Genomic DNA, 22,079 nt, shown 5'->3' with positions numbered 1-22,079 from the left:
TAAAGGAGCTTATGACAACGTAGACAGAGAATTGTTGTGGGATATTCTTCAATACGAAGGCATAGATGACGATTTCGTGGAGCTGCTGAGGGAGATATATCGAGACAACCAAGTACAAGTGGCATGGGAAGGCCGAAAAGGAAATGAAAGGGTGGGAATTCACCAAGGATTGAAGCAAGGATGCCCTCTGTCACCATTGTTGTTCACGCTTTACGTCAAGGGCATAGAAAGACGACTGGAAAACAGCGAATTAGGTTTTGATTTATCCTACATGCGTAATGGACAAATGGTGCAACAGAAGGTCCCTGGACTGATGTACGCAGACGACATTGTGCTACTAGCAGACAATAAAAAAGATTTACAGATACTTGCGAATATCTGTGGGAACGCAGCGACAAATCTAGGCCTTAAGTTTAGCACAGAGAAATCAGGGATTATGATCTTTAATGAACACACGAGTAACTTCGTGGTGTCAATTCAACAGCAAGTAATACCCATAGTGAAGCAATATAAGTACCTCGGCGTACACATAAACGAAGGAAAGAATTACTCAAGCAACCACCAAGATAATCTGAAAATAAAGGGGAAGCGGAATGCAGCAATAATGAAACACAGAGCACTGTGGGACCACAATAAGTATGAGGTGGTGCGTGGAATCTGGAAAGGAGTAATGGTGCCAGCGCTAACATTCGCAAATGCCATTATATGCTTAAAATCGGATATATTGGCGGGTTTGGAAGTTAACCAAAGATCAGTAGGCCGGTTAGCTTTGGGAGCACACGGTAATACGACAAATGAGGCAGTGCATGGTGACATGGGTTGGGCCTCTTTTGAAGTCAGAGAAGCACAAAGCAAAATTAGTTTTGAAGAAAGGCTCAGGAACATGGATGAAAATTAATGGGCGGTTAAAGTGCACAAGTATCTCTATATGAAAAGCATGGACACAGAATGGAGGAAGAGGGCAAGGAAGTTGGCAACCAAGTACAGGATAATCGAAACTGTAAATAGACAACCAGGGGTCATCAGAAAGAAAGTGAGAGAAATAGAGACCGTGAATTGGATGCGAAGAATGGAAACGAAAAGGACAATGGAGATTTACAAGAATGAGAAGAAATTAGAAGGGAAAATCTGTACGATAACACAAAGGGCAGTGCCTTGCTATTTGAGGCTCGAGCCGGTTGCCTAAGGACGAAAACATATCGGAACAAATATTCGGAACTAGATGAGACATGTGTATGCTGCAGTAACGATCCAGAGACCACTCAGCACATCCTAATGGAATGCGACGGGATCCACCCAGCGAGAACCGTAGGTAACGTGCAACTCCCAGGAGCACTTGGGTTTAAAGTGGAAGGAAACATAAACAGATCAGCCGTAGAGATCAGCAAGAGACGATTAGAATACTGGTGGAAAAAAAGCAGGGAAAAGATGGATACGACCTGATCTCTTAAAATCATAGGCAGCCGTACAAGGTAAATTTTTGAAAAAGAAAAATAATGAGAGGTATACAAAAATGCTAGATAAAGAACATATATAGTATACCTGATTAGATCAAGCAGGCTAGGTGACTATTTGTCGCCGCCCCGTTTCAAAGGGGATGCCAATAAATCATCATCATCATCATCATTATCATGCTGTGCTCCGGGACGCTATTTCCCGTCATGGACGCCGAGCAGCAAGCACGCTTGGAGAGACAGCGGACGCTCGCCCGTTTTCTTCTTTCTGGGGTTTTACGTGCCAAAACCAGTTCTGATTATGAGGCACGCCGTAGTGAAGGGCTCCGGATGAATTTCGACCACCTGGCGCTCTTTAACTTGCACTACAACGCAAGCACGCGAGCGTTTTTGCGTTTCGCCTCCATCGAAATGCGGCCGCCGCGGCCGGGATACGGTCCCACCATCTCGTGCTCCGCGCAACGCCTTAGCTGACTGAGAAAAGACAGCGCCGACGCCGGGCTGATCAAGTGGTGCATGCCCGCGAAGCTGAAGTTTCTCGCCAGCCCAGGCATGCTAATCCCAACATCTTGAAAAGAATAGTCAAACACAAGGAAAGCACAAGAGAAATATCGGTAAATAGAAATAGTTCATCGTAGTGCCGCTCAAAGAAGGAATTGGTAATTTGACAGTTATACAACACGCTCGAGATCTGCCGCGTTATTTCCCATTATGGCATCATTTGTTGCCACTGGGATGAAAAGGTTTAGCAAAATACCGCCATCAACCGAAGCTGATTAGTTATTCATTAGACTGCAAGATTTTGTATGGGTACACTGTGCGTCCTCCGGATGGAGTGCGGTCGCAGCAAGTTGATAGTGGTTAGAAACGGTTAAAAACTGTCAAGAAATTTAGGCGAATGAGGCCGATAAGGCGTCGCTCTAAAAATTTTGCGTGTTTCTACGAAAATCGATGCAGCGAGCCCCTTAAAGACTTTTTGACAGATATTTACGGATATCCCGCATGCGGAGTGACGCACGCAGATGCAGATGGAGCTTCGGGACAATCAAAACCATGTTTAACATAACCATAACCACATTTACGCAAGCTTACACAAACATTAGGGGGAGCAAACAGTCAGACAGTGTTACGTGTAACATGCAGAGTCACAGGTTAGATTAGAAAAAGGGCAGATTGCTGTAACCACCCATGACTTCTAGCCTGTGCAGTTTTACTGGTGTGAATGATCAAGGCGTAAATCATCAGCATCGCACCTAGCAGGCCCTATGCTTAACTGGGACAGGCCTTAACTTTCTGTATGTTTAATAATGCTACTTTTTACATCTCTCTAGTTGTGTATATCTAGACTTTGTGTGCGGTAGAGAGAACAATATATGTTATTTCCAATACGCAATATTGAAATGTCTGCTTGGTTGATAGCCGTTGTTTACACGCACACACTCGCACTTTCACGGAGGACTCTACACTTGCACAGCACTGCCTTGTGATCGCTGTGGTAGACGGTCAGAGGCTCTGCTGTTGCCGATACATGGGAGCGGCCTTACGGGCACCATCGCGCTCGCGCTTACGTTTGCGTACGGCAGCCTCTTCTGCCATGCGCTGCTCCCGCGGCCTACCCATGGTGACGGCCGGGAATGCATTGCGTCAAGCGCGTAATGCAGTGCAGTTACATACAGTTCGTCTGGGTAGCATGGCGTTGCAGTTCGATTGTTCTATCGGTTCAACTGCGAAGGTAAGCTGTAGTATTCTACGATACGTATGTCGTGCGCCGTTGTTCTATTGTGTGCGCACATGCGCAGCCATTGTTCTATTATGTGCGCAGATGCGCAGATAGTTCCATTGTGTAAGTTAGCTTTCCCGCAGTGCATTAGCGGTGCTCACGGAGGAACCAGTCAGACATAGAAAGCTTCGCTTTAAAATATTTAGTCAAAAATTTTGTAACGTTCCTTTTTTTAATATGCCAGAAACTTTCTTGTTGAGCTGTTTGCTAGTAATGAATAATGAAAGCAGCTGGTGTGATGCCGAGTTTGGGATGGTCGTAAAAATTGGAGGACGCTTAACCTTCGCCTTTAAGAGGGGAATTCGATAGCATTCAAAGATCCCTGATTGCTTTTCAGGCTTCCCGGCAACTGCAGCTTATGTAACCGTGATTTTTACCGAGAAACGCTGGCGGCGAACGCTACGCACGAAGGCGAGCTTTCTTCTAGAAACGCAGCCTCTTGCGTGGGTTCAAACTTCTGTCATTGTTTCGCACTTTTAATATTTCAGTCTGAGAAGATTTAACATAAAAGGCATGTGCTGTCGGTGTTTTGTTTTAAGACATTTGTTTGTGGGCTGTCATTCGCCAAATCCCGAGGAATAACGTTGTCAAGAATCTAAGACAAGGTATGAGTAACTCAGTGTTGTACGGAACGGCGAACCAGTTCCTTTTAGGAGGAACGGAGGAACGCCACCGTTCCGTTAAGGGTCGGTGCAAGTGTAACGGTGACTCCTTAGGTTTACGAAGGAACGGCAAAGGTAACGGCGTTTCTTCTGTAAACGTCCCACGAGATTGAACAGACGCACGCACGTACGCAGCACATCATGCAGGGCGGATGAGCGACCACGTGAGGCGCAAAGATCTACCGCTCACCTGTCACGGGACTATGGTGCATTTTACAGCGTAAGCTGTTATGGGCTCATTTCAATAGCCGCTTCGGTTCGCGATGGTATCCGCCGCGGGTTGGGGACCATAACCGTTATCGCCGGAAATGCGAAAAAAGTTCTCGGTTCCCGCCGGGATCGAGCCCGCGCACGCTGCGTGGGAGCCAGATACTCTACCACTGAGCCCCGAAAGCGCTTGCTATCGGTCAGCGGAAGAATGCCCTATAAACGCTCCCTATAGGCGCAGAGGACCCGAGCCTCCTGCCAGTATGGTGGCGCCATCTAGGTAAGGCGCCTGCAAACGCAGCGTGCGCAGGAGCAGACGACGAGTTGCGATTCAGACTAGGCGCGCAATAAAAAAACACGATCCCCAGCCTCCGCCAGTATGGTGGCGCCATCTAGTTATGGTGCCTGCAAACGCAGCGCGCGCAGGCGCAGACGACGAGATGCGATTCAGACGAGGCGCGCAATCAACGCGATTCCGATGTAAGATGTGCGCCACGTATTCTGGATACCTCTTCCGTACACGTTATGGCGTCTCCTCGCAAGGTACGAACCGCTATGAAGAAGCGAATCGTAGAGCTACGTGGCGGCTACAACCAGGCATCATCGGGCTCAGCAGACTGCTGTGCAGAGAGCATTACAAGCCGCAGCTCGCCGTCGACGCCGGGCGGACAGTTCAGATCGTTCTCGTCAAAACGAGGCCAAGAGATTTTGTCGCGAAGACCCTGGTGTGCGTGGTGCCGAAATTGGAGCTACTCTTGAGCGGCTCCACCAGCTTACGCTGTGACTGTGCTGCGTGTGCCGCGGAGGCCTGTGACTTTTACTGAAGACATGATCACATATTTAGAAGCACGCACCTCACAATCACACTCAAGAGAAAGCAACGATGCTATGTGTGCGCTACAGTACATTTAAAAAGGATAGTACTTTTTTGACAAAGAAAGCGGTGGCCTGTTTGCGCACTTTCATGTATTCAATAAAACATTTGTTGAAGTTGCCGCTTTTCTGCGTCTTCTTTCACATCCTCGTAATATATGCGTTTAATCGTTGCTGAGTACTTGAGTGGCTTTGCTGTTGTTTATGTTTTATCGTCTCCTGCTTAAACTAACGTGGATGAAAATGTAACTTTGCTTCCAGTAGCGCTCCTACTCGTCAGTGCTTTGTCCGTGTAGTCTTCTCTTCAGTGCCGCAGAAAGTTGTTCACGAGTGTAAACACCAGCAAATTGCTTACACGAAATAAATGAAACAACGGACATGCAAGTGCACACGAAGATTAATACAAAAACTGGGAAAACAACAAGACATCCGTGGTCAGCACTAGCTGACATTTCTTGTATGGTTTCTTTATTGATATTCAAATAACGCCAAGTCGAGTATAAGACTATTTGGCACCAATAATAGAAAATGAGAGAGTTTGGAGAGCCACACGTTTCGTGTAAATGCTAGTGCTCTTCTGTCTCTGTTCTTTTAGAGAGCCATGAAACTTCCAGCAAATAAGTTCTTCGTAGTAACGCTTACATGATGAAACTTTGCTGAATATTCCCGGTGCTGTAACTACATATAATGAAATCTGTGAAATACTGGGATAAGAGTGCTTGATGAGGGGCCTATTTTTTCTGCTTTGCAAGATACCGTTTGAATATTCGGTTTCTGTGAAGATCGTGTTGACTGAAACCAACAATTCAACGCAATTACAACAGATGTCGTGGAGAAAGTTGTGGTGTGTCATGAATTGAGCAGTCATTCAATAAATATATAAAAAGTATACATGATTGTACATGAGGCAATAAGGTTAAGATACTGTGGAGCTGTGCACGGCGCACTTCTTCCTTACAGTACCATCTTTCAGTCACGCCTCCTACGCCGACTGATTTTAGCGTAATGGGTCATATAATGCTAGCGCATAAAAATTTGGCCCAACTCCAATAATGCTAAACTAGGTTTCGGCATGGCAACCAGACTATTGGAGTACAGAGACCACGATGACAATAGTACCCGCAGACTATTTCACCAATATATGCCAAGAAAACGGCTGAAAATTCAAACAAAATCCTGGGCACCCTTCTTGAAGGAACCACTGGGGTGGTCAACTAGTGACGCCAAGAACAATGACAATTTCATGTCACAATTCGCCTTCTTTTGCAACGCACAATTTAATCCGCCTCAGTTTGAAGAACTCTGGTATTTCCGAGAAATTACCAACCAGAAGCTGTCCCTGGAAATGCAATTGTAAACGAATTCAGCGAGGGTCGCAACGTTCATATGGGGACGGGTAACCAGCGAAGCTGTTTGGGTTGCATACGTGGGCTGCACACACTATGAAATCATACATTTTTTTTCATACGGCACCACACTACGCCGACACTAGCGCCGCCGCGGTATCGCACCTCCCATGGATCTTCCGCAACCTCAGCTGCAGGCGCGCCGGCACTTCCGACACGCATGACGTTATAAGCACTGAAGCGCAGGCCACGTGCACAGGTGCAATCGCCACACTGTTTCCCCCTTCAATTATTCGTCAAACATAATTTAAGCAAATAAAGCGCATGAAGGCCAAGTTGCTACACTAAGTGCATTTCCTTATACAGTATATATGCACACGCTGCAACTGGCTCCGTAGTTCAGGTTGAGAAACTCGCGTTAAAACCTAGCCGTCACACCGGTGAAGTTGGCGCTAGCGTTGCCGAGGCGTGACCGAAACCGTTGTCGGTATACTGGAGGGCAAGACGACGCTGTTGCAGGCATTGCGCTTCGTTTTCCCAAAACTTCGGGTTGGCTGGTTCTTCGCTGACGTTTAGCCTCAACATCGCGCTCACGCAACTAGGGGTCCGCGACCCTCGGGTTCGGAAGTCCGCGGCCATCGCACTCACGCAACTCGGGTTCAGAAGCCCTGCACGCTAGAATCGGCAGGTCGACGACGAGCCCTTTCCCGAGCAAGTTCGCGGTGCCGTTACTCAAACTCAGCCTGCTCCTCGGCGGAACGCACCAGGCACGGCCTTGCCATCCGATCGCCGAAACTGATCTGAGGCGAGGGAAGCCCGGCGGAGCGCGCGCCATCCGCCTTTCTTTTGCTTTCTCTTCCTGCGACACACCAAACGACCCTGGTAGTTCGCCCGCGTCACGTGATCCGGTACACGAACATAATACAAAGAAAGAAACCAGAAGAAAAAGTTCCACAAACATGCAAAGTTTGGAAATCGAACCCACGACCTCTCGGTCCACGACGATAGATCGCCGAGCGTTTAACCCATTGCGCCACAAACGCATTTGCAGAGAGCTACACAGACGCGCCTTATATATCTAACACTCCTCCGTGTACCCGCGCTCTTGCTCGGGGCGGTGCCGCCGCCTACGAGCAGAAAAGAGAAGTACTGCATTATGACACTAACGCGCACCGACAGTGAACGCTTCGGTGGTCTCAGCACTACGACGCCTCGATGCCAGCATTCGAAGGGACGCTGGCATCAAGAAGCACTACCAACGCCACCTAGGTGGCGTTCACCGTACTCTGCACAGCGGAGCGTGGCCTCCGCAATTAGCTCTGAAAATGTTTCTGAAGTTGATCGCGGAGGCTGCAATTACGACGCGCTGTACGCGCTGATTTGACTCGGTGACGATTCAGTTACGCGCTTTGTCTTGCGCGTTGTATTAGTGTGTCAGTTACGTGCTTCGTCTTTCGCGTTGTGCTAGCGTGTGCAGCGTAGTGCAGCTTCCATATGCACGACGGTTGCTCATGGTCATCGACGTTGGTAGTCGTGATGGAGGAGACGTGCCACCAGGCGTCAGCGTGGGTGCATCAACGCCTAAGGGCGCTTTAGCCACAAAACACCAATAGACATTATATATCAATGTGCAATAAACATTACACTACTTCTGTGAAGACACGTTTCACTTTCGCGTTCTATACCGATTCCTATATAAGAGGGATCAACCACATTTTTTTTCCGTGACGCCACTGACACTTGTGCGACAATACAAGCCTCGCTTCAAAATATTTGCTAAATAAAGAAGAGCTAAACATGCCGACACTGTTTAAATTCATAAAGGTAACGTTAGGATAGCTTTGAATACATATTTGACACCCCTATAATTAGAATCACCGTATTCGCTTCTCGTGCCGCTTGGACAAAGAGTAATGAGCTTTGAAGGCGCTTTCGTGTTCTTTAAAGCTGTATAGCCAAAGCTTCGCGTGTCGTCCATCCAGTCATTGTCTACGATATCCGCCGAAACTGAGGTTGGAAAAGCCACACTGGCGTCATGTACAACGTAAACACAGGGACAACAGAGTCAGCTGCGGCAAGCAACGGACGTGTCATTATATGGTCAAACATGGCAGCGCCCATCGGCGTCACCGCGAAAAGGGTTGATACGCTGATACTTATTTTACATGGTGATGCAATGGCGACTGGCCGGCCGCACTTGCCGGTGTGACCATTGATCGCCTTTAGTCTGTTTTAACTGCAATAGCGTTAAAGGCCCCATGTCGTAGAAAATCCAGCGTCGGCGTTGGTGACGGCATCTGCGTCGGCCTCGCTGGTAAACCATATGTACGGAGTGCTTGGGCGGTGATTTTTTTTAAAATAATACTTTTGCGTGTAATAGCAGCACATTGTACGCCATCGCACCTTCTTTTGCAAGACAGTTTTTCTCAACATTTTGTTATTCTAATTAGTTATAAATAAATATTTTGTGTGTAGAATTTATGTTGTTCTTAGGCTATTGCTCGCTATGGATCGTTAACACTGAAGCCTGGCAAAAAAACAAAGTATTTCTCTTATGCCACAGAACAAGCTGAACCATGCAGCGATGTAAACATGCCAAATAAGCTCCGCAAAGTAGTGAAAACTGTTCAAATTCTATGGATTTCGGGAATCGTTCTGTGAGAATTTGCTATATTTCCTTCTACTCACAAAATATTTATACTCTCGTGTTAAACGTGCACATCTTACCAGGCACCGGTTTGCGGATTTCAGCTACCGCTGCCCGACCATTTAGAACTTGCTCGCCGCATTGTGAGCTTGTTGTGACCAGGACGCAGTACTTGGTGTCAACACTGCTGTGAAAGTCCAGCCAGGTCTCATGTACTTGAAGTTCGATGCAGCCGTACAAATTTCCTTCTTCACTACAAGATTTGAACGCGTCGCATATTTTAACCGTGTATCCAAGGAATCTTCCGTAGACTTTTGCCGATGCCTCCCACTGTAGACGGGTAAGTGATGGAGATTTTCCGACCATGGTTATGTTCCTTGGCGGATCTGGGTCTGGCGAGAAGCAGTGCACACGACGTTCAGTTTTCATTGATGCATCACACTGCTGGCGTAAAAATTTCTGAGAATCTTTGAACATGCCAAAAATTTTATGAACAGTTGCTTGTGTTTCTTGAACACTCGAGTAGTTGAAAAACACCTGTTCAATTCAAATCTCGTGAATAATCGTTGTTAAATCAAGTAAGCATATGCTATCGCAATGAAAGAAAAAAATTTACGCGTGTGTCGCTGTCAAAACAGTGTGGAACAGCAGTAACTGCTCGAGAAAATGATATTATACAGGAATCCCTAAACTTCTGCATGAGGGTCCATAGCCTACACCTTGAATAATACCGAAGATAGCTTGTTGCTATGGAAAGAACCTTCAATTATTACCGGCACCGACATTCTTGGCAACTTAGCAAATTTAGCAGGTGCCTCCCAGAGCAGCACAAATGCATCAAGCAAGCTTCAATACCGATGTTCCTCGGTGAGTCCCGATCTGCAGGGCAATAACACGAAAACCCTGTTTCGAAATTCAAATCAGTACTAGCGTTTGTGCATGCGCAGCCCTTCATAATTCACTGGCATTACGTAAAACCGTACCGTATTTCAAGACATTGCGCCTAACGAAGAATGCATTTCCTTGGAGCTGCTATCACGCAGGCAAATCGTTTAAAATATAATATCGCGGACATTACGGCAGCGTAACAGATTTGCGTGGGCAATTGCTTGCGTCGGCGGAAGCAAATGGAGCTTAAGCCCGCACAAATGGCACCTATGCGGTGATGTAACATTTCCGCAAATTACGAAGGCGTCAAAAGAAGCATGAAAAACACGCGTGTCTCGGAAATTTCTGAAACACCGGAAAAAATATGCTGACCTGTCTTAGTATACGGAAGTAAAAAAGAACAGTACACGTGGCTACAAGTAACGCCATGCTTCGAAAACCTACGGCGAGATGTTCACATTCTATAACGAAGAAACCACTTTTTGTTTGTTCCGATATTCTCTGATGCTTTGGGAATTATCATTTACCACCCATGAAAGCAGCTATTTTGCTCCCTTAGGAAGGGTAGGCTCACATATATACACTTCTTGAACTTCAGCTTTTCGGATGTCGGGTGCGATGCATTTGTTACCTGCATGGTCAAATAATTTGTTGCGGAATCTTTATAGCGAAAGAAAGGTCAAACACATGTGTGCGTCTACACTGACGGAACGTTGAGATAGGAGCAGGTATAATTAAGCATATTTTAGAACGCAAGACGCATGATACAGCTTCTACTGAGAACGTCTTCTTTCCACGTTTTTTTTTTCATTCTGTGATAAAGATGCTTGTATATAATTGAAGAAATAAAGACAGAACATGCTGTATTAAATTCCTCATAAGAATCTCAGAGCGCACATTGGGCGCATCTTCTTCTTTCTGGGGTTTTACGTGCCAAAACCAGTTCTGATTATGAGGCATGCCGTATTGGTGGGCATGCCGTACAGAGGCGTTTTTGCATTTCGCCTACATCGAATACGGCCGCCGCGGCCGGGGATTTGATCCCGCGATCTCGCATCAGCCCCCACGCCTTAGCTGACTAACACATTGGGCGCTTATTGCGATATGAACACAGTACATTATGTCTACTGTGCTACGAAAATCCAACCCAGTGTAATTCGGTTTAGTTTAAAGTTTAGTGCAGCCCGTCATGCTTCCCTGTGTACCAAGCGATGTAGATCGCATATTTTTATCGTGTACGCTATAAATTTTCCGAACACTCTTGATGGTGGATCCCACCATTGTCGTGAGAGCAATAGCAATTTTCTAACTGTGCTGGTGCTCAATGTTCAATCTGATTCTCAGTAGCAAGGAAATACGCATTATGCGCTACCACTGAAACATTACGCGGCTTGTCTTAAAATTTGACAATACTTGAAAACATATTATGCATTCCGGGCAAGTGAGCCACGTAGACAAAGCTAACGTTCTGCCTTCCGTCGATTTCTAGTGTTCGCATCAATTTAGTGAATCAGTGTTACTTTGATTCAATGAATGTCCACTACTGCAATAAAACAGAGCGCTGAGAATTGTTTTTTCAAATTAGCGACAAATTACGCAAAGGAGTCTGTTTCACATAACTTGAACTTGTATAAACGTTTCTCAAAGCGATACCTTCAAAAATATCATCGATACCAACCTAGAATGAAAAGAACGTTCAACATTTACTGAATTCCGATTGGCTCGCACGAAAGGCATATTCATTTACCATTATGAATAAAATGCGAACATATCATTAGTGAGGCGCCAAGATTTGGCAAATCCTGAGCAACAGTTGCGAAATTTGTGCATATCATAATATCCAAAGAAGCTAGACTTTTGAGACATATTATATCGTGTTTTGTACTCTTGGACGCATTGAGTGTCGTGATGTGAGCCTTTACAACGAGCCATTTCATCTAAAGTATTATGAAAATAATACTCACCTTTACCAGGGACAAAGATGTCCTGGAGGGCAATTCCAATGGACGTACGCTCCGGTGGTCCGTTTCTGTGTGTACGTAAGCTTACGGTCACATTGGTGCAAGCCTCGAGGCTGCTGCATGTGACCTGAGTCTGGTCTTGGTGAATAATTGTGCCATTGGCGCATGATCCAGCTTGACTGTGTTTCTCGCCTGTGCCGTCGGTAATGGACACCCAGTAGTAATCGAAGCGATCCTTTGGCCTCTCCCAGGCAACGGTGATGTAGTTATTCCCAGCGGCGAGTAACGTCAGCTTGGTTACATCAGGGGGGTCTGAAAGCACGAGTACTTCTCAATGCAGGCATTCGTGGAACCCAGGGTTAACGTAGCTTAACATTGACGAGCCCATAGCACATAGGTTTGCCGAAAACTTCCGGCGATATCTTTCTCGTACCTTCCGATGAAGCGACACGCCATGCATATACAAAAGGCTATATAACAACCGCCACATTCATAGCACTCGTTACAAGCACTAAGCCCTTGGCTTCCTCTTTTACTCTTCGCAGCATCCTTTCACTTAGAAAGGGAGAGATGCCCTCACGATGCCATGACTGAAGTAACTCACTGTAGTTGCGTAGCATAGATTTCGCCCTTACGTTGCTGGCATGACTTTTCAAACCGGAGAACTGGCAAGCAATGGCCTTCTTCAATACCTTCAAATGACCGGAGCCAAAGTCAAGAATTGGCTTCACAGACTGTGGGGCATACGTCTAGAAAATGTATCAGTCCCAAAATTGTAAAATGTTATACAGTTTACATTTGCGTTTCAGTGGGAATCGTAGTGTAATTTCTATGAACACTGACATCTCCATCTAAAATGTACGTTCATTTTTATGCGGCATGCGAAAAAAGCACTAAAGAGACATATGTGGCTCAACAAATCAGAGATGGGTCGCTCAGGAGCGAGCAGGATCTTGTGAGCGGCTCTTTTTAAAGAGCGAGTGAGCGGTCGTTCAGTAAGGCCTCATTCACACAGCCGTCAAACGCTCCGTCACGTCACCGTCACAGCATCCGTTTTCATCAGGGGAAAGGGTTTCCGAGAGGGTTTCCGAGAGGGTTTCCGTCACCGTGCTGGCGACGGAAACGTAGAGCACCGCTCTGCGTCGCCGGCGAGCCGTTTTTGAGGGGAAAACGACTCGGAAACCCTCTTCCCCTGACGAAAACGGATGCCGTGACGGTGACGTGACGGAGCGTTTGACGGCTGTGTGAATGAGGCCTAAAAGTGAGCGGCGGTTCTTTTGGAGAAAGGGAGCCGGTTCTCTCGCGTTTAGAGAGCCGTGCCGATGCGTTCCGTCAGAGCCGGGTCTTCTGCTGGGTGCGACTTGCGCACCATCTATTAGCGGTACGAGAAAGCGACTGTCCTCCCGCCCTTCCTCGCAAGAGTCACCTTCACCCCCTCACCTTCGGCTGACGAACGAAAGAACCACCACTCACTTACTGAGTCACGGCTCCCTCGCTCTTCAAAAGAGCAGCTCAAAAGACCCAGCTCGCTCCTGAGCGCTCAGGAGCGAGCCGCTCTTTTGAAGAGCGAGGGAGCCGTGGTTCAGTAAGTGAGCGGCGGTTCTTTCGGAGCGAGGAAGCCGGCTCTCTCTCGTTCAGTGAGCGTGAGGAACCGTTCCTAGAGAGAGGGCTCAGGAACGAGCTGTATCTTTTGAGCCGCTCTTTTGAAGAGCGATTGAGCTGTGGTTCAGTAAGTGAGTGGCGGTTCTTTCGGAGTGAGGAAGCCGGTTCTCTCTCCTTGAATGAGCCGTGCCGAACCGTTCCGTCAGAGCTGGGTCTTCTGCTGGGTTTCGAGGTTTCGATTTCTGACCAACGAATGGTGGCCGGTGTGGGCAGACTCGCGCTACTGGTACTCGCTCGCAGTGTGTGGTGTGCGCAGCAGTCCCTTTGGTTTTTTTTTGTGCGTCCTATGGTGTGGCACCCGATGCCACCGAGGGAAGAAGAAGTCTTAATTGGCAAAGGATGGTTCGTTCGTTGCCTGCTGCTGTTCGAACGATGTCTCACGACTCTCACCGATCGCACATCGTGCGCTGGTCCAATAACACTTCGAAGATGGTCTTCCGTGTCTTTAAAGACAACAAGTGAACGTACAGTTTACGTCCTGTTCTTCATTTGTGATAATTAGTGTAGTCAAGAAAATGTCGCCCATGACATCCGCTTCAGTGCACCTTCTGAGCGTGTATCATTAGCACGTCATTAAAACGAGGCCAATGATCTGTTGTGTGGTAACAGAAGTTCATTTTTTTTCTTTTTTTTTGTTTTGGCATGTGATGGCATGATCGCCAGTATCGCGCGTGCACTCAAGAGAAAAAAAAAACGAAAGGTATGTGCGGCAGTTTTGTGGACCTTTCGTATGATTTTTGTATTGTACTTCAAGAAAAGATTTTGCATGGCGTTACAGTTTACTCATATTATAGTGAACGTACGTATGTGAATAAATGAATAAAGTTGAAACATAATGTACAATCATTTTGTGTGCTTACTTTGACAAAAGTTTATTTTAAAGTACCACAAAAACAGACAAGCTTCTGTAATTACGAAGAAGTTGCATATTTTTTTCTGAAAAAAGTACGTCGCATTCTGCCTGTCACAGTATCATAAGCATTTTATCCCCAATATCAGAAAAGTAAGTTTCATTACAACTAAAAATTTACGCTTTTAATATATGTAAAAATATTCGCTAAACATAGCGAAAATACAAATAACACGGTTATTAAATTATGCATATATTATTTTTTGAAGCCAGGTAACTATCGAATATGCATAACACAGGTTACACGTTTAAGTGAACCGGTGAGCCGTTCAAATGAACCGGTTCATTTCGGTGAGCTGTGCCGTTCCGAGCCACCACTGAAGTGAGCCGTTTTGTCCATCTCTAATAGCCATCTCTCCTGCCTCTACAGATCTACATGCGGCCAATTAACTCTGTTCTTTACAGAAGAATGCAGCGAAACAGCAAATGACCGGTACGCGAATGTCCTCGTTGCAATAAATAAACGCCTGAGAGCGCATAACTTATTTAATAATGGGACGCTTTCCTTGCCTTTCCACTCGCTGACATACGCATCTGCACAGTCGGTTTATCGTCGTAGAAAGTGGCCTGATCCTAGAAGCCACGTAAAAATTAATGAGATTGATTCATGAAATGGTGTTGTCGGAAACGGTGAGCTGGTCGATCCGGGACGCTAAGCGGGCTATGATTGAGGACTGTGGCGTTGAAGAGAGGGCGGCGACTGAAGAAGTCGCGTCGTGGACTCGATCAGCGAGCTGGGCGAGGCGGTCGAGGGTCAAGTCCTCTGTAGCAGCCAAGACAAGGCGGGTGGACTGTGGTAAGCGCTGCAAGAAGAGCTCCCTCAACAGCGCACCGTTCGGGTCGACCTTGCTTGTGCCCAGGAGCTGTCGCATGCTGTTGAGCAGCTGGGAAGGCCGGCGATGTCCAAGGCCCTCGGATGTGAGCAGGTGCTGGAGGCGCACGCTCTCGGACGCCGTGGCGCGTTCTAAAATACTCTGCTTCAGTTGCTGGTACGGGGCATCACTCAAAGGTGCAGCGGTAACGTCTGCCACTTCTTGAGCTACCTCAGGAGACAGGTTGCAAAGTAAGTGGCGAAACCCCGAAATCTCCGAGGTGATGTGTTGCAGATCGAAGATGACTTCGACCTGGGCGAGCCAAACCTGCGGGTTCTTGCGGCAGAACGTGGGCAGGTGGAGCTGTAGAGCTGCGACGTCCCGTGGGCGCGAGTTAGCATCAGGCGGGAGGTTGCCTGAGGTCGGGAGGTTGCTGAGGTCGGTGATCTCTTAGGCCGGAGTCACCACTGTCGGGAACCGAGGGGTCGCAGCGGAGCGCCAGAACAAGGAGACCAGCTCGGCAGGTTTTTAGAACCGACTGGGAGGCGCTGCGGTCGCCGACGCGAATGGTCGCAGATCACATCGGCTCAGTTGAATTCCCCTTTCTGTGCCGGTCATTTAGGCCACACCTTGATGTTTGTGCTACTAGTGGATGCAACAAATCGTCAGGTTCATTTTGACGCCAACCTCAACCCGATACCTGCCCGGGAAGCTCCAGGAGAGTTTTCGGACGCCAGCGCCCACGCCGCGCGCCAACCTAGGCCGACCAGGCTTAGTTGGAGTGCGCCTGCCTGCACGCTAACCCACTGACGGAGAAGTACTCGGCTACCTGCCGCCGCCCTGCCTTCCTACCTTTCGGCCGCCTACCCTACATGACGTACGTTGTCGAAGGACAAAAGGCCACCCAGGAAGAGCTCTTGGAGGAATCTTGGCAATCAGCAGGCCTTCGCGCCCAAGAGAAACGCCGCGCAGCGTTGCGTCTCGCCGCTGCCGCCGCAGCAACGCCAAACGACGCGTCGGCTTCTTCACCTTCGTCGGCACGGCCACCGAAGCAAAAAAAGGCTTCGCCTTCATCACTACGGCGTCATGTTCCACTCCCGCGCCTTCCAGCCGATACGATTCACAGTGTGGGTCGTCCAAAAGCCCCCGTGGACCTCACCAAGTCTCAACCTTGGCACCTTTACACCGCACTATTACAAGCAGCGAACCTACAAGATCTCCCACCTGCATCGCGTGACATGGTGCGTATTCACCCAACCAACAACACCTTCACGCTCAGCGTAGCGGAGTCGGCTAGTGCACAAGCCTATCTGCGGATCAGTTCTCTCACAGTCTCCGGCAAAACCTTCGCCGTCCATATCTACGCCCCGCCTCCGGATGATGCTCTGCGGGGCATACTATACCATGCCTTTGACGACTTCACGGACCAAGCCATTCTGGAAGATCTCCAGGCAAGCAATCCCACGCTATCCGTCGTGAACGGTCGACGCATGGGAAAAACGCCCCATATTTTGGTCACCCACATCGACACTAGACTACCTCGATGGATATGCTATCACGGGGTCCAACTTCGCCTTCTACCCTTTCACAACAAGGTAGAGGCCTGCTTCAACTGCCGTTCAACAGGCCACCGGACTGATGTCTGCCCCAAACCATGACAAGACCGCTGCCAACGCTGCGGAGGTGACCATCCCCCACCACCCGAAGGATCGACACCCACCTGCACTCCCCATTGCATAATTTGCAACGGACAGCACTCCACGTACAGCTCTAACTGCAAATATCGTTTCGTTAAGAAGCGCAAGAACCCCTCAGCAAACAACGCAACCAGTAAGCACACCGCAGGACAAGCCCGCGTTTCATTGACATGGGCCAACTCCATCACCACCTCTACGCCCACCTCTACCAACACCGGGTCTCAACAGAGTGGTTGTGGTAACCGCTCGATCTCCAAGGACCGGTCAATCTCCTTTCCGTAACTGCCAAATACGGGAGATGGAGGAGGGGACCGACACCAAGCACACGCCAGTAGATCCAGATCAAGATCCCGGGACTCGCGGAGAAGTTCGCGTTCTCCTTCCGAGAGACGTTCGAGATCCCGCTCGGCCCGACGTCGAAGATCTCGTTCCACCGGGAGGCCAGCCACTACGACAAAGCCGCAGTCGTCCAGCAGCCAACAGCAGCCCAAGAGAGTGGCCTAGGACCAGGGGCCCCCGGGCTCTACCAAACTGACGGGACCATCAGCGGTCGCATCAACGGACCCCCAGGTGAGGGAGCTGGCCAAAGAGAATGCCCTTCTTAAGAGCAATATCACCTCCTTGCAGTCCCAGAGAGCGCGATTAACAGGCTATATTCAAACACTAGAAACAAAAGTTAATAACGCTATGTCCCCCACATCCCCCTCTTTCAATTCACCCCCCCCCCCTACCCCGATGCAAACTGAAACCTGCACCATTCCCTCGACCAGCAATAGCGAGTCAGGGTCGGCGCAGAAAGCGGCCGGTAAACGCAAAGCCGCCTCTACCACACCGTCACTACATGCAGAAGCCGACATCACCACCGCGGTACACGAGGCGGTGCAGGAGGCTATTAACTCCCTTGAAAAAAGGCTGGAAGCCAAGATAGTCGCCCAAATTAATGGTTTGCAAGAAACTCTGCTGGCCAGAATGCCAGACACTCAACCTAGCCGGACCGCCTCGGCTCAGCCGGGCTCCCAGTCTATACAAGTGAAATAACCATCATGGATACTGCACATACCAAACTTATGGTTTGGCAGTGGAACTCCAGAGGCTTCCAAAAAAAGAAAGGCCATCTGCAGCTACTTATTTAACACGTGGGTAACAACCAACCCAAACATTTTCCTGATATCATAGCGCTACAAGAGACAAATTGCAACGTAAAGCTCCCTGGCTACAAAGAATATAACCAGCTGGGAGCCTCTTCACCCCCCTACACAGCCATCTTGGCGCATCGTAAACTGAAAGCTGTGCAGCATGAAATTGAATGTACCAGCATTCAGCACACTCTCGTTGAAATCCTGCCCAAGAAACGAGGGGACATGGCTCTCTTCATCCTTAACATTTACAGCTCACCCAGAGACAGGGGAGCCGACTTCTCTCCCATATTAAAGAAAGCATCTTGCATGGCCAAAGACGCTCAACTACTCGTCACCGCGGATGTTAATGCCAAACATCCCGATTGGGGTTACCTCAAGTCGGACCCTAAAGGGAACAGACTATGGGGAATCATTCAAGATACAAGGTTTACTATCCTCAACGATCCACAGCAACCTCCGACAAGGGTCGGAAACAGCGTATGTAAGGACACATCCTCTGATCTTACCCTGGGCAGAAATGTGACGGGAGCCAAGTGGGAAAATATTTGATTAACGGTAGGCAGTGACCATAACATCCTAGTCACAACAGTGTTCACCTCACCTAACAAACGAACCCGCACGGCGGCACGCATAACCAAATGGGATCACTTCCGCCAGTATCGGGGCGAAACAGCCCCCGACACAATTCATGACCTCGGAGAATGGATTAAGATCCTAAAGAGCGACGTCACAACCGCAACGAAGGAAATGATTGTGGAGAATCTAGCGTCCACAGATTCTCGTCTCCTACACATGTGGGAGGCACGAGAAGGCCTCATGCGAAGGTGGAGGCGGCAACGCCACAATAAGAAACTCCGACGACGAATCGCGAAGTTAGAACGCGACATTGAAACTCATGGCACCACGCTTGAACGTCAGCAGTGGGAACAAACATGTAGCAGTCTGAATGGTCAAATGGGCGCCAAAAAAACGTGGCATCTATTACGCCATCTCCTCGACCCTAACAGCACCAAATCCGAGACCCCAAAGCGTCTTGAACGCATGATTCACCAATACCCGGGCTCGGACGAGGAGTTTCTTGACGAACTGGCCAATATCTATATCAATACCCAAGCCAATTTAAATGGCGGTAGTAACACCAGAACGACGCTACCAGAATACCGGGGAAACCCTAACCCCCAACTCGATGCTGATTTTTCAGAGACCGAGGTTTTCGCGGCACTCCATAGGCTGCGCACAACATCGGCACCAGGTCCAGATGGAGTGACCAACAAAATGCTCCGCAACCTCGACTCGAAATCAGTAGGGGCTATCACCAAATACATGAATAAATGCTCGAGATCCGGCCAAATACCTGCAGAGTGGAAGCATGCCAGGGTCTCCTTCATTCCGAAACCGGGCAAGAAACTCGAGCTCGGCAACCTCCGACCCATCTCCCTTACCTCGTGCCTGGGTAAGCTGATGGAGCACGTTGTGCTCTGTCGCCTACAAATTTACGCAGAAGAACACAACCTTCTTCCCCCCACGATGCTGGGCTTCCGTGCACATCTTTCTGCCCAGGACGCCCTCATCCAGCTGCACCATGACCTCATCAAACCAGACAGTGGCAAAAACACCAAAGCTCTATTGGGACTCGACCTTCACAAAGCCTTCGACAACGTGAAGCACTCCTCCATTGTCAGCAGTCTAGCCGTGCTACAAGCTGGAGAGCGCACATACAATTATTAGGGGCGAAGCTCCTTAAAGCGGCACCCGTTCGTCCCTCGTCGTAGTAGTAGTGTGTAACCAGTCTGAGAAAAATGAGAAAGAAAATTCCGAAGTTGTGTCCGTAGCGCGGAATCGAACCAGGGACCCCTCGCTTCCGAGCGCGCGGCGTTAGCCCACTACGCCACGAAGCACACATAGACACAAGCACCACGATGGCAATAAATACCCAACATTAACGAAAGGCCGCGTTTCTAGCGCGTTTCTAACGCGTTTGTGCTAGCGCGTTACGGCCCGTGTAAGAAGCTGGTGTAAGACGCTGTGGCCTCTCCGCCTTACCTTCAACGCGTTTCGAACGCGCTGCCTAAGGCGGTGGCAAGTCAAGTTCAAGTCGAGGAGCGTTTATGAATACGGGGGGTATACTCTCTCAGCAGTCATGTGATGGCGTCGGCAAACGAGGTGCACGTTCCGGCATGTGTAAATGGCTGCGTAAGACGCTGTGGCCGCTCCCCCTTACTAGAGAATACTGCACGTCTCTAACGCGTTTGTGCTAGCGTCCCCTTAAGCGGGAGATCCGATGATTCCCTCCGGAGCTTCGCCCACTCATCATCATTCACCCCGTGGATATGCTGTGATTTTTATTAGTACCTTTCTCTCCGACAGAACGGTTGAGCTATCGGTGGGCTGCCTCACTTCCCAGCTGATCAAACTCGGCGACCGTGGCACCCCTCAGGGAGCCGTTCTCTCACTATTTCTCTTCAACCTCGCAATGAGGTCACTACCTCACAAGCTGGATGCAATCCCGGGCCTGCGCCACACACTTTATGCGGACGACATCACGCTATGGACGACCACCGAGTCCGACGGGCAGATAGAGGAGACCCTCCAGAGGGCCGCGGACGTAGTCGTCCAACATGTGGGTGACGCAGGCCTCAAGTGTTCACAAGGCAAGTCTGAATTGATGATCCTCCGACCTCCCGACCTACGAAGAATAAAATCTCCACTACCCATTATCAACGTACTGGTTAATGGCACGCCAATACCCCAAGTGGAGCACATTAGGATACTTGGCCTCATGTGCAGAAAAACCACTACAACAATATCACACTAGACCGCCTTGCCATATCGGTAAATCAGACGGCTCGCTTGATACACAGGGTAAGCGCACGCAGGCAGGGCATGAAGGAGAAGGAATTACTCCAGATCATTCAGGCCTTTGTCGTGCCTCGTTTCACGTACGCTTTGCCATACCTACAACTCCGACAAACCGAACGCGATCGCCTAGACCGCCTGATACGCAAGGCTTATAAGACCGCCCTGGGACTTCCCCGTAATACCTCAACAGAACGCCTCCTCAGTTTGGGCCTACACAACACCCTGGAGGAACTCCTAGAAGCGCAAAGGACTGCGCAAATATACCGGCTTCAAGGAAGCAGGACGGGTCGTTGGATCCTGGACCGCATTGGCCACAGGGTTTCTCCAACGCGCAATGACCCTGCCACGATTCCGCCTGAAATTAGGAGGAAATTCCTCATCAAGCCAATGCCAAAGAACATGTTGGCCGGCCACCACGATGGAAGAAGAAAAGCGAGAGCAAGGACTCTCCACAAAACTCACGGGTCTAACCCGGAAGCGGCTTACGTAGATGCCGCCAAATACCCAACCAATAACAACTTCGCCATCAGCGTGGCCTCTCTTCCCAACAACCGGGACTGCGAGTCCCGTCTACGCACAGCATGCTCGCTGAGAGCCCCCAACGCAGCTGAAGCCGAAGAGGTCGCCATCGCACTTGCAGCAGCGGCAGGCTTCACCACAATTCTGAGCGACTCCAAGGCCGCCATCAGCAACTTCACTCGTGGCATCGTAGCTCCTACAACGCTACGACTACTTCACCCCCTTCTCTCTTCTCGTTCTCAATTTCCCCCTGAGTATGGAAGCGGGGAGGACGATGATGACGCAGAGGTTTTCACTTGCCCCATCGAACTTGTATGGGTCCCGGCCCATTCGGGGAACCCGGGGAACGAGGCTGCCCACCAACATGCTCGAGGATTCGTCCACCGAGCGGCGGGACAGACCTCCGACCCGGAGGACCTTTGACCTCCTACAGTGACATCACCACCTACTATAGAATCTCGAGACGATCGAGACCACCACCTCACCCTAAACTGACCAAGTGTCAAGAAATCACCTGGCGTCGCCTACAGACGCATTCGTTTCCTTGCCCCCAGATCCTCTCCTACATATACCCGGAGCTAATCGACCCCCACTGTAAGCTATGTGAAGAGATCGCCACTCTCAACCACATTATCTGGGACTGCCGCAAGGACCCTCCCACCC

The 22,079-nt window shown here is 49.1% G+C and overlaps 1 protein-coding gene and 1 long non-coding RNA gene across 4 annotated transcripts in view; one reads left to right on the top strand and one right to left on the bottom strand.

The window, feature by feature from the left end:
* LOC119463475 (uncharacterized) overlaps positions 1 to 22,079 on the top strand; it is a 562,544-nt gene that overhangs the window by 403,685 nt on the left and 136,780 nt on the right. The window lies entirely within an intron of this gene.
* Positions 1 to 22,079, bottom strand: part of LOC125940444 (uncharacterized) — a 405,801-nt gene that overhangs the window by 264,400 nt on the left and 119,322 nt on the right. The window lies entirely within an intron of this gene.

The sequence above is a fragment of the Dermacentor silvarum genome, chromosome 9 (assembly GCF_013339745.2).
Source record: "Dermacentor silvarum isolate Dsil-2018 chromosome 9, BIME_Dsil_1.4, whole genome shotgun sequence".
Taxonomy (NCBI): Eukaryota; Metazoa; Arthropoda; class Arachnida; order Ixodida; family Ixodidae; genus Dermacentor; species Dermacentor silvarum.
The sequence above is the reverse complement of the archived record's forward strand: the minus strand, read 5'-3'. Positions and strand labels throughout refer to the sequence as shown.